The sequence below is a fragment of the Lathamus discolor genome, chromosome 12 (assembly GCF_037157495.1).
Source record: "Lathamus discolor isolate bLatDis1 chromosome 12, bLatDis1.hap1, whole genome shotgun sequence".
Lineage (NCBI taxonomy): Eukaryota > Metazoa > Chordata > Aves > Psittaciformes > Psittacidae > Lathamus > Lathamus discolor.
In genome coordinates, this window is record NC_088895.1 from 2,594,753 (window position 1) to 2,608,298 (window position 13,546).

The 13,546-nt window shown below is 44.6% G+C and overlaps 1 long non-coding RNA gene across 1 annotated transcript; it reads left to right on the forward strand.

The window, feature by feature from the left end:
- The first annotated feature begins 504 nt into the window (after positions 1–504).
- Positions 505–8,991, forward strand: LOC136021015 (uncharacterized). Its single transcript, XR_010615634.1, has 4 exons — positions 505–595; positions 1,949–2,121; positions 6,145–6,281; positions 8,347–8,991. It is a non-coding gene; the product is annotated as an uncharacterized LOC136021015 (long non-coding RNA).
- Positions 8,992–13,546: the final 4,555 nt, after the last annotated feature.

Here is a 13,546-nt window from a genome sequence, read left to right on the forward strand (position 1 = left end):
GAGGATGTGTTCAGATCAGGCCCCTTGTTGACAAGGTGTGAACAGATTAATGGCCATCCCATCCCACCTGGCTTCACAGGAATAGACTGAACCTGAGCGGGCTTTCCAGCAATCCCCCGCTGAACCTGATCCCTGCAGGAACAGAGACTTTCAGCTTTGAACAAGAGCAGAGGTCAAATTCAGACACAGAGAGGGTGGGTCTGTGGATGTATGTGTGATGGGAAGCTCAGAAGAATGTAAGTTTGGGATGTGAAAGCATCACACTCCTGAATTATGATTATTTATTGTCATGATAGTGCCTGCGGCCCCAGCCTCATTATGCTAAGGACTCCACAGACACATAAAGAGACAGTCCCTGCTCTGAAGATGAATGAGGAAAACCCCCGATGGGGCTGGGAACAGCTGTGGCATATATCCATCAAGCTGATGGAGCATGTTTACAAGGTGGGTATGTGAGCCTATATGAGTATGAGATAGCAAGAGAAGGAGAAGGTTGGATGTCAGGTTTCATCTTCCTGACTCTAAGGAAGGGGTTTTACTTTTATTACTATTATTTTTATTCTCACCTCTCTCCTCCAGTACTGATAATCCACAGGTAAGATAAGAATTAACAGAAAAGTTTTAGTGATTTTTGCTATAAATCTGGATGCTGAAAGATGTGATTCACTAATTCACTCTGTATCTTTAAGCAAGTCACTTTTGCTTAGACTTTTTAAAGGCAATTTGGTACCTACTCCCCATAATGTCTCTTTAAAAACGTAGCTCTTTCATCTTTTAGTGCTTTTAGTACACAAGTCTAAGTGTATAGGAATGAAATGAATAAAGAAATCAGTTTTTGCATGAGCAGTCGATTTAATGAAGCCTGGTTTTCCCATGGACTTGTATCTATGATTCTGTGACTTCTTTCCTTGCTGTGCCCTCACCACACTGGTGCTGAGCAAGGCAGGTAATATATTGTTTGGAGCTTTGGGGTAGGGACCTGCTGCTCATGCTAAAGGAGCTGTGGAGTTCTTGATGCCTTCCCTTCACTTGGAAAACTCATTTGAAATCCCTGTCCCTTTGCTTAGATTTGCCCAGCATTGGACCCTGGGCCCAAAAGCTGTGTAATTAGGAGGGAAATAAGCAAATGCACTGGCAACACTATCATAGATGATGTGATTTGGGGGGCGGGTGGGTGTGGATTTGGTCACCTACTTGTAGCAACCTCCTAGAGACCTGGTAGTAAGAATTGCTAAGTATTGAGGAGTGCTGTGCTTGGTAAGGGTTAATGAAATACCTGCTCTGAAGCTCCTAGAAGAGAGGGGAACAGAGCATTCTGCACATCAGTGGGGCATGGTGGTTCTTGAGTACTTTGGGGAGAAAAAGGAGCAGGAGAGAGAGGTATAAATTCTTTCTTTTAGTTCTTAGAACAATCGCCAGCAAGAAGAAACTTAGCTATTCTTAGTAGCATCTAGGGGCTAGGCATAATCTTTCCTGCTGAATTATGGAATATGATAGCTTTTATTAAATCCATTACAATTACAGCCTCTTTGCTGCACAGGTTTAGAATATGGAATAAGTAGGGTGCATAATTTCAAATAAATATTTAAGGTTTTGATGCGTGATACGGTTTTAGACTCTTAGGAAATAGAATTATATTTAGTTAGAGCAGTTTTCATTCACACAAACTTTCCTATCCGGATACTTTGTGGGTCTGGATAGTTTTCTTTGAAGAAGTTTTCGTAATGGGCAAAAGATTGCGGCTGCTCCAGGTTTGCCTAAGGTTTTACCTGTGTTGGTGCCTTGGGTCTTCTCTAAAGGAGATGGGTACAGGAAGTCAGAATTTATTTGAAGGTCAGAACTAATCTTAGGATTGCATGAAACTGGAAAAAATGTTGAGAAAAATTATGTCCAAAATGTAGGAAATTTGGACAAATTATTCCAGAATTCGGATTGTGTCTCTTTGCAGGGGCACAGGAGCAACAGGGAACAGGCGATGTGCACATGGTGGCTGCCCTGGATCCTCAGCTCACTGCTGCTGTTGGGTTCTACATGGTCATGGACATCCTCCCCTGCATTGCTGCTGGCAGCAGTCATCTAGATGAGTGTGAAAGGCTCATCTGGATGAGTGCCTTAGCACAGGTGAGTGGGAGCTCCTTTCCTTGGCTTTGCTTCATCCCTACCTGGGTAGATGTCGTCTCCAGCCATGTAAGAGATTATGCCTCCTAAGCAGCACTGGGCTGAGCCTGTCTCTGTGTTGCTAACAGCTTCTTGCTGGTAGCTTTGGCTGTTGAAGCTGACATCTCATAGCTGGCTACTCAACAGCTCCTGAGTAGTCTCATTTCAGTATCTCACTGAGACTTACACGTGGGAGTGCCATTGGCATGGGAGGTTACAAGCATGCTGCTCCTAGCCTTGGGGTAGTTGCTTCACAAAACCCACTAGAATACTTGATCCCTAAAGGAGCAAGGACAATGAGGGCAGTGTCAGTCCTGGAGGAAATAGGCAGGGACAGCTCACCATTTCCCTTGCAGGCTGCCCAGACAATGGACAGTGCAGCTCTTGGAAGAGCAGCTAAACCTCTTTGTGAAGCAGGTATGGAAATCTATGAGTGTGAGACCAAGAGGGGAAACCCCCTCTGGATGGTTCTGTATTCTTCCTTTGTCTTCCCCACACCTGCTCCCTTTCCTCTTCCGTTCTCCCCACCCACCCTTCAAGAAGATGCTCTAGGTGTTGGCGTGGACTTGGCTGCCAATACTCTGCGGAGATGTGTTAATGATGACTGGCAGCTTTTAAAAGCACTGTTTCAACACCTTGCTGTCACCACACCTCATACTTCAGCAGCTTAGCACATGTTCCAAGGTGTTTAAAGAGCTTCCTGTGCAGTCCTTTTCCAGGCACTAACCTCTTGCCAGGAGCAGTAGCAGCTCCTGACCGCACTTTTCTGGCTGCGACCTTGTTAGTATTTGCCTACGACATGTAAATGAGCAGCGCAGTCGTTAGCTACTGAAATGTGTAATGTTTTCCATTGTGTGGAAGGCTTAGAGCTGACAAGACCAGAGCTTGTGTTCCAAAGTCTAAAGCAGTTGGCAGGTTTCTCAGTACCAGTTTTTTATGCCCCCAAGTGGGTTATGGAGCGGAAAAGGGGGTGGAGAGGAAAGGAGAGGGAGGAATGTGTGCGGATGTATGGTGGGGGGAGAGTTAGCGGGAGAGAAGGGCCATTTGCAAGCCACCAGCTTTGAATGTAACTCACATGGGCCTTGTGGTGGTGCTGAAGGGCCTGTTGTGCTCGTTTGATTGACTCTGGGCTTGATGCTGCTTGCCACTTACCAGCACTTGTCTTTGCTCATTAGCAGGGGGATTGTGGGCAAATATTTAGATATTCAAGAGAGGAAATGTTAATCTTTGCAGTGTTCACTGAATATTTAAATGAGGCAGCAGGCAGTTTTGCTTTGTGTTTGACCTAGACTTACAATGCTGAGGCAATACTTGAGTCTTGGGGTGAATTAATAGCCTTGCACCTCCTTAATATGAGGGTTCAGGTCATGCAGTGAAGTTCACACCTCCAGAAAAGGCAGTGCGATCAGTCCAAGCCAAGCTCTACTGAATATAAATGGAGAAGCTTTGGTCTGCAGCAGAAGTGCAACCCTCATGAAGTTAGAGTGATATTGGCTGCGTTGTAGACCCTCTGGTCTGTGTGTAGGAGACGGTCTTGCTGTGACCGTTGAAGATAATGATGCCTGGTGGTTGCTGGTAGACCAGGCTCTTAGGGTGCTCCTTTTGGTAGAAGATGAGAATAATACAGTCATTCCTGTTGAGGTTTGGACAGATGGATCTTCCAAGCCAAAGTATAAATTAGGAACTTCATGTGCTTAGAGATGAACGTGGAATTTGTGCTGGTGTTCTGATGACCCCCGTGTTGAGCTGGTGGATGATGGATAGCGTGCCTATCTGCCTGGAGTGTAAAATACACTCAGGTGGGGTCAGTCTGCACTGACAAACTCGAAGCATGTAATGAGAAATGTCTTGAATTGCATGTTATTACCCAGAAGCTTTCTCTAAATGTACTTAATTAGAGTTTATGTCCCTTTTCCTTGCTACCTCCTAGGATTATTCTAGACAACAAACATGGAAGCAGCAAAAGATGATTTGAAAATGTAGGAGGTGAATATTGAATTAGCAGGTCCTGACATCTGCACATGAATCTTGATAATTTGGAATCAGGATCAGATTAGGAATACTCTGTGTAGGATGTATATCCTGTTTGAATTTTGCATATTTAATATCCCCAGAAGTTCCTTAGGGAAAAGCGCTAGACAAGGAATTACTGATGGGAATAATACTGTTGGATAAGGTTAAAAGACAAATTTATCTGTATATATCACAACAGATGAAGGGCCAAGAGGATTGAATCTGTTGGCTGCTTATTTAATCCATGTTTTAAGGGAACGTAGCCTCAAAGAAGCATGGTACTAGCTTTAACAAGGTAAAGGAGTGGGTTGGTTCAAGCCAGATCCTGCCAGGTGCTGAGCATCTGCCCTGACCCAGTTGCATTTCTGTGGATCAGAACCTTTATGGTTAAGGCATTTCGGTTAACCTGAAATTATTCTCTTTTCATTTGATTAATTTGCAGCAGAATCTCCTGAGAAATAATTTGCTTATTCCTAAGTACAGTCACTGGCTACATCCTGACAGGATGAAGTGAAAAACATTTATATGGATTTTATTATTGATGGAGTTCCTAAACACAGTTTCTTTATGTTTTCTGTCTCTCGTATTCCAGTAGCTGCTAGTCAATTAAATATTTCTCCAGTAAATTTGAGGCTTAGAGAATCCCTTGGGAGTTGTAGAACTCCTTTTAGTGGGAAGTAAAAGCTGGTTACTGTAGGTTTAGGCACATCTGACAGTTCCACTCCGCGTGCAGTGCCTCCGTTTGCGGCTGTGCCCTCCTACCTGGGATCTTTTCCTGGTTTTCCTGTGGTGTTTTTCCTTTTTGCCTTTATTTGTCTTTTTCTTCACATCATATTGCTGCTTTGGGGAATTCTGAGAGGACAGCTTGTTCTTGGTCCACTCTCCACTTGACGTTCACTCAAGGCAGGGGGTCAGCAATGCAAGCCGTGGCTCCACACAGCACAAACCAGCTATCCACTGGCAATACAAAGCAGCAGATACATTCACTGAAACCAACTTGTGAGGCAACAGATAGCAGTGACTTTAGTCACAGCAACAGCTTTTAATCATGGCTCTGGGTTCCAACTGGCAAGCTGGTGGCGATAGGCACGAGATCCCATGTTTATATCATCTGGTTTCACTAGTCTTGCCTTTTTTAGAGTGTCAATGCCAGATTGGAAGAGCTTTTCAATGTGTGCAGTAAATGGCTGCATGTCTTTAGTTTTTAAAATGCCCTCTCTGAGTCTGCTTCTCATTGTCAGGCGTTTTTGTTGTTCTTCTTCCTGACTAACCCTGGCATTGTGTGCAGAAAACCCTGGCTCGTAGCTCTCTGCAGATATAGGGCACTTGCCGCTCTAGGGAGTAACACAGTAATGGGAGAGAGCATCAGAGAGTCTCCTGCAGTTAGATTTGTCAGCTGCACTCGAGTGCATCACACCCAGCAGAGTAAAATTCCTGGTACCACTTCTTCCACTGATACTCCCTTGTCAGAGCTTCTCCTCCTCTGTTACCTCTGCCTGGAGCCCAGCACTGGGAGTGGGGAGCAACGTTAAAATAAACCCAGACGAGCCTAACAGCAAGCTAATTCCCACCTGTGGAGTGCAGGCCCTTTGCAGGAGGCATCCCCATCTTTGCACTGTCTGAGGGCTGTTCTTCAGTTGCTCTTTTAAGCCGTCTGATTTTGAAATGATGTTAGGTGTAGGAAAACAAAAGCATGTTTAACTGGGGCTGGTGCCAAAGGCGCAGTGTAATAGATCTCTAGGTGGAAACAGGCTCCATGTCTCCATCCATCACCTCTTCCTCTGGAGCTTCTGTCTTGGCAGGTATCTGCAGAATAGATGGCAAACTGTAGTGGCTTTTGCGCAAAGAAGCTCAAAAGCAGCAGCAGTAATCCTGATAACAGGGCAAGTCAGAGGGCTGCAGGATTTCATATTGAAAGGCTAACGGGGATTTGGACTTAAACCTTGTACCTCTTTTCTGCTCTTTTCCCTACAGCTTAAGGTGTGTGTGCCAGCTGCAGGAGCCAGGCTGAAAAGCTCAGTTCAAGCACAACTGGGCCTCCACCCGTTCATGGGGCAGACCATGGGAGTGTTCATCACTGTCAGTGGCATTCTGGCTGGGATGGTTCAAAGGTAACAGTCATTCTCTAGCAGGTTTTAGAAGCTGGTGTGAAACAGAGCCACAGATTTCATTTCTGACAACCTAAAGCAGCTTGTCTGTGTCACCATTGTTGATTTGGATGTGCAGTAACATGCACTAGGACAGGCTCAACAGAAGGGCCAGTGTCACTTTGGCTTGAAGAGGCATGGATGTATTCTGTACTGGTGCGGCTACTCTCTTCATAAATGAATTTACACCATGTAGAATAGAAGCAATTCCTTATGCTCTCTTCATCCCTCACTGATGACCTCCCAGAACGAGTTATTATGCTGACTTTTACATAGCAGTGGCAGGCAGCTCCTCTCCCCAGGCTTGTTCCTCTCTTGTTCTTTCACTGCGTTATGCTGTTGTTGGTTCATTGATTTTTGCTTTTGTTGTTGTTGCTTTGGGTTTGTTATTCTGCAAAGAAGAAAACTGTAACAATTAAACCCCAAACCTTCCCTTCATGCCCAACCAAACCCAGAATGCAGAGAGCAAGCAGGCAGGGTGTGATTCCTGATGGCATGTGGCAGGAGGAAAATATTCAATTCATTTTCCAGTGAGAGCCATTGTGAACTTGAAAGGGACGTTGTCAAGTACTTTGATTTTCCCACAATCTGTTGCAACCTATCGAGGAGAGTATCTTTTTGGTGTGGTAGATGCCAAGCTCCAGAAAGGAAAATGCTACTGAAGCAGTGCCAGCTGGCTGCTATCCCAAACTCCATTTCCAAAGCCAAGGTAATGGCATCAGCAAGGCTGGCATGAAAGTGGAAACAAAACAATCTCTGTCTTGACTACAGACTCCTTTTGGAATCACTTCCATGTGAGGGAGAAGAGGGGAGGGCAAGGGAGAAGAGAGGGTGGGTGAAGAAAATATTTGCCCAAGTAGAAAGTGTTAAAGTCCAGTGAAGCAAGCGGGTGAAATGTGGAAATCCAAAGAGTCTCAGTGAGAGATTGCAGCAGGAAAAATCCAAATCCTGGATTTTTACAAGTAGCAAAATGGGCAATGTTGACAGTGTTGAAACCTGATATTTTGGTAATAATTCCATTTCAGGTTTTTATGACACGATAAATGTCTAATTCTGAGATCCACATATTTCACTCATATGTCCCGTATTTATTATTAAGTCAAAATTAAATCCAATAAAAATAAAGCTGTTGATCTCAGAACAAAGCCTTTCAACTCTACCAAACCAGCTGTCGTTCCCTCCAGGACTGTTGGGTTTGGGTAATTCTGAATCCTCAGTTTCATGCTCTGATACAGTGCAGTGAAGGAGCTTGATTTTTGTCAATTCCTGCAGAAACTGCTTCTAGACCAGGTTTAATCAAGGTGTTAATCACAGTTTTAATCAAGGTGTTAATGACAGCTTTATCTTTCAGAGCACTCTAGAACAATAAGAGGACCTACATGATATTACATATAAACCCCTTAGGTTTCACCTGTGCCTGAATGGATATTCGCTGCAGAGCTATGGGGCATGTTAGCCCTCCTTGGGTATGTCTGAAGGGTTTTCTGGTACCAGGAAAGGTTCTCATCCTGGCAGTGAGGACTGCAGGTGAAATTAGCTCACAGCTATCTCCATCCATCTGCCCAGGGCTGATTTGCCATTATTTATCTATATTCTGCTCATGTCAAAGAAATACAAGGTAGGTAGAACTAGAGCCCTCTATATATTGCCATCTCTATGAGCAGTGACAGGCCAGTACAGAGTACAACAGAGGCTCGTTTAGATCCACCACTCTCTTCAGCCACTCTGTTTTCTGTCAGTCCCAGCAATGACAGATGAGTCTTATCCTTTGTTTTGTATGTATTATGAGTTACTGCATTGCGTACTATGAGGTTTAGCTTTTGCTGTGTGTGGTTGGGCAGAAACCAGGAGGTTAATGCATGCTGAAACATCATCCATAACGTGACACTGCATAGCAAGTGTTGAATTTGGGCACTGGTAGATACTGGTTTTATTCCTGACCCACCCATGGACTCAATTTTGTAACTGTCCTTTTCTTCTCAGTGCTAAGCCCTAGGACAGTGGGTAGTGGTGACTTCTTTCTTTGCAGGGCATCGCAACTCATTTGATGTGTGTTCATGAAATGTCCCTCGGATGTCAGACATCTGTAGAAGTTCAAAGGGGTGCATTGTGGACTCTGTCCTCTTCCGTTTGCCCTGGTCGGCATTAATTGGATATAGAAAAGTTGGTATTTTTCTTCAACTGGAAACTGTTGAGTCAGCGCAATGGCTCCCAGCTGGTACAAGGCAAAGAACTCGTGGAAGGTTTTCCGCTCATAAAGTCTGTCTCACAGCCTGGGCGGTGTTAATGCACGGCTGTTGCAGGACCCCCTGCTGACATGGTCCCTGAGACCACTGCTGTTTGGTTGTACTTCTGAGTGGCCAGTAACACCTCAGAAACTGGTGTAAGTGATGATTGTAGCGTTGAGCATCCCACTTCAGTCAAGTCTTGTGTGGGGGAACTTTTGTGTTAATATGTTGTGAATTATCTAAATGAATCCAGTGGTGCTGGCCTGATTATGGAGAGATGCGTTTGCAATGCATAGGTGAGATTACAGTGTTGAATACTGAACGCATCAACACTTAGTAGCAAAAGAAAGAGAAAGAAGTTAAGTTACTCAGTAGGGCTTAGAAATATGTATGTAAGTAGAGACTGAGTATTATAAATACAGAAATCAATGTTTCTAGAGGAAGAAGTGCAAAGTAATTGAAGCATCTCTTTCTGTTAGCGTTAGCATTGTTAATATGGCTCAGTATTAAGTAAACTTCACCTTTTACATACAGAAACTTAATTTGGGGAGTGTGGAAATGTTCTTGTTTTGTCTGGAATACTTATTAACATTAGGAATTTATTTGAAGGATGGAACACGTCCAAAACTCCTCAAGCATCTCAGAAGCAGAAGGTACATCAGGGGGTTAAAAGGCATCATTTAAATGACATCATTTAATGTTGTTCAGGTGATAAAGGTGAGGCACTTGGGTGTCAAAAAGAGGCAGTATGAATGGATTAAATGGATCACATCCAAGGGCTCTGGAGGAATAAAAAGTCCAAGGTGTGACTTAAACAAACATCCTCCATGGGCTTTACTCAGTTTTCTTCCAGCTCGTCAACTGATGTTGAAAACTGATCTTTCTGAATGTTGTTTGGAGGCTGTTTGGGTTTTTTTTTTTCCCATTTGTGGCCAACTTTTTGCAGACAAGAGCAGGCAGGATTGAGATCACAACTCCCCCTGAGCTGTACAAGTAGGCGCTGAATGTCGTCTCTGAAATCACTGATTCCTGGGCTATATTTCAGTACCTGGTAACTAAAACTGGCTTTGTGGTCAGAAAGCCATTGATGTTTGCTTCAGAGGGAGTAGCTATTGGCAGATGCCCAATAAAAGGCAGAACTATTTTATCATCTGTCAAGGAGACAGGATGGTGGGTTTCAGGACTACTGCCTCGCTTTATAATGTAAATGCCCATGTCTGTTAATTCTATCCTCAATTAGCTGTATCAGGTTGGGTTTGAGGCTGGGTTTTATCTGCAATTGACTATTTGCTCTTTTATTTTGGATAGCAATAGATGTGAGGGCAGCTCTTGGAGTCAGTCTTTATTGACTGCCCATGAGGTTCCTGGTTACCCTGACCCATGTCAAGAGACTTTGCCCAGGCAATAATCAGTCTGTCACAAGAACTGCTGTGTGAATCTGCTGATCACACAGATACCCCACAGCAGCTTCCTTTGCTCTCAAGGGAGCTGAGAAGAGAGAAGAAACAAACAGGCTTCTTCTACTTCCTTTTTTGCTCTCTTCTCAGGCCGCCCAGATCTGTTCTCACTGTGAAACAGAGCCTGGTGGTTGATTTCTGCTGAGATTTTGTGTAGGATCAGATGTGCACCGAGACCCCTGCTCAAGAAAGAGCACATGCAGAAGGACACATTTGTGGTCTGTTTTCTCCTTTGATATTAGTGATTTCAGCAGAGTTGGGCCTGATCCATGCATAGGGTAAGGAGACTCCAGCCTTTTCACCTTGGCAGCTAAAGGGGAATACCTCTTAGTAGGAATGGCTCCCTGCCCCAGGTCATACTGAGTGCTGAGATTGAGGTGTGGTGTTTCTCACCCGGTGTGTCACTACAGTTTAAATCCATGGAGTGATGCAACCTCTTGCAACGTTCAGGTCTTAGAAGATATTATCAGGACAAACTAAAATCTCACAACTCAGGCCTCAACAGGCAGGGAGCAATCCTGATCATCTTCTGCAATGCAGGTAATTGTGTGCCTGCAAACACACCCTGCTAATGACTGCGTAGTCTCTAAAACTTCAACTTTAACAAATACTTGCAAATTGACCCTGAAATGTCTCTGAGCCCAATTAAAAATGACCTTGGGTCTCTGATTCATGAACTGTTCATAGCTGGGAGTGGATCCACCTACAGATTTCAGTGGAAAAATGTCAGGTCTCCCAAGATCCAAGCCAGCAATATTAATAACTGTCCCAAGAAGTAGTGTTGGCTCTTTGTTTCTTCCCTTGATGTTTTTACCCTACTTTTGTGAGTCTCACTGAACCTGTTAGGAGGATCCTAATCCCAAGTAAATCCCAGGAAGAGAGCAGTGACTGGAGTGCTGTTTGCAGCGAATGGAGTGAGCTCTTGCATTGCCTGAGAACTGAGGGACTGGATGATCTTTAAGGTCCCTTCCAACCCAAACCATTCTGTGACTGCGATTCTGTGAGTAGCCTTGCTTAGCACAGCATCTGGCGCAGCTGTCTCACTCATGTATAGAGCTGAACGGCTGTATGGGTCAGGACATGTTTGGCCAGGCCTGTGACTGTCTTCCGGACATTCACCAGCCCTGGCTCCATCCATCCCTGCATTACCACATTCCTTTCTCTTTTTATGCTAAGATCTTCCCGTGTCTGTCTGTCTCTCCCTAGTCTCAGACCTCTGGATCTGTTTGTCTATTCCAGACATCACTACAGTGTGTGCCTTATTCCCACATATGAATTATTCTGATAATTCCTTGTCAGAAACTTCTTTTCTGTTTTCCTTCTCCCTCCCCACTTGTCATCGTGCTTCCTTCCCTGCTTTCCTTTATCAATCCAGTTCTCCTTTTCCCTGCCTCTCTCATGATCTGAGTACATTACTCCCGTTAAAGCTAATGGCTTTTACCTGCTAATGGGAGAACTGTTCTCTTCTGTCCTTTGCTCTTTGGCAGCCCCTGAACTTTGCTATTTCCTGTGATGTTTGCTAAGTCTGGAAAGTCCTTTGGCAAGCACCCGAGCAGCCCAGGACTGCAGCCTGCATTGTGTGTTTGAGTGGATAGTCATAGGTCCTCTTTTGATCCCAACACCTACACGCTTTCACAGTGAAGTCCTGTAAGCCTTGCAGAGCTTTTACTAAGCATCTAGCTCCAAAGGGAATTTTATGAGCCCTATTATGGGTATGAAGCAGCTTTTATTAGGGAGGAATGTGTCAGGGGAAGCTCTGCAGTTAAGATTTCCCAGCTGCCTGATGTCGCTGCAGGAATGCATGCTGCATCCTGTTTTCAATGGACATAAGATACAGCTCTCAGCATCCAGCCTAACTTTAGTCCATGCTTAATGGGAAAGGCTGCATAAAACCATCATCAATCTGTACCCAGCATCACAAGGTCCTGCTTTTGTGACTGCCCCCTCTGTAATAGGGCTCTATTCTGTTTTCATCAGAGCTTTCCATCAGTTTGTAAGTGGTACATCAGGCTGGCAGACACATAATAAAACTCCCTGTAAGCAGTCCTGGCCACGTGGCAGCTTTGGCATGGGTTTTCAAATGGCTTCTTCTCGTGCCAAAGAATCAGACAGCTTGGAGGGGATGTCTGAAGCCTGGGCTATGGGCAAAGAGGTGCTGTGATTTCCACCTTAGGAGGACAAGGCATTCCAGGCTCTGCTTTATGAACCACTGTAGGAAACAGGCAAGTTTTAACATGTCATTTTACTGCAAGGCCAGTAAAAAAGTCCAGTGGATAAGAAATAGCCCAACACGTGGAGGATGCAGGCTCCGTCTGTGAGTGTGCCAGTAAACTGCTGCGTGACGTTGGCTTTACCCTTCCATACTGTGTTTTGGCTTGCTTAATAACATCTTCAAGACACTTGTGATTTCCTAGTATAGGATCATAGAATGGTTTGGGTTGGAAAGGTCCTTAAGATCATCCAGTTCCAACACCCTATCATGGGCAGGGACACCTCACACTAAACCATCTCACCCAAGGCTCTGTCCAACCTGACCCTGAACACTGCCAGGGATGGAGCACTCACAACCTCCCTGGGCAACCCATTCCAGTGCCTCACCACCCTCACAGTAAAGAACTTCCTTCCTATATCCAGTCTAAACTTCTCCTGTTTCAGTTTTAACCCATTACCCCTTGTCCTGTCACTACAGTCCCTAATGAAGAGTCCCTCCCCAGCATCCTTATGGGCCCCCTTCAGATATGTATGTATGTGTGTCTGCCAGGCCGAGCACGGGGATCTTGTTGGAGCAATTTCTGACTGTAGTTGTGCATCCATCAGCCTTCTACAATAAGAGGACCATGTAATCTAAGAAACCAAATAAGAGCTAAAGCTGGGAATGTGGGTGCTCAGCCTGTCTTTTAATACTTCTTTATTCTCTGCAACTTCCAGGTTATTTGAATAGTTTTGATGGCAAATTGCTGTCCAGCATATTTTTTTGGAGGAAAAACATACGTGATCCTTCTGCTTCCCTTCTCTGTGCACCTTAGGAAAGCTGAGCAAGTTTTGCATGCGTTCTTGAAGCAGAAGCCCTGGTGGGTGCAGTGTGCACTGGTGCTGGGTGCTGGAAACTGGGTGGTGGTACCCCCAGAAACAGCAAAGCAGGCAGGTGCTGCATGATCATCGTGTTTGTTCGGCTTCTGATCATAGCCTTCAACAAAAGGAAGGGGAAAAGCAGCTCCATTTCCTAACTGCATTTGAATTCAGAAGGCAGCTAAAGGGTTTAATTTGAGAAAAGCAAGAGGCCAGCTTTAACAATGCTTTAACAATGCTTCTGCATGCGCAAATATGTTCCTGTGTTGATTTTTTGTATATCTTTTTATGTGATCTATTTTAATGGAGTTTGGGCTTCCTTTATTTACATATATTCTAACGTCCCTACTGAGTAAACAAGAGATGCCCAGCTAAGCAAATAAGCCTGAGGGTGATGGGAGAGGGAGAGAGAAAGGAGAAGAATAGGGAGAGGGAGAGGAACAGAGAGGTGGCAATAGGCAAAGGGTAAACAGAC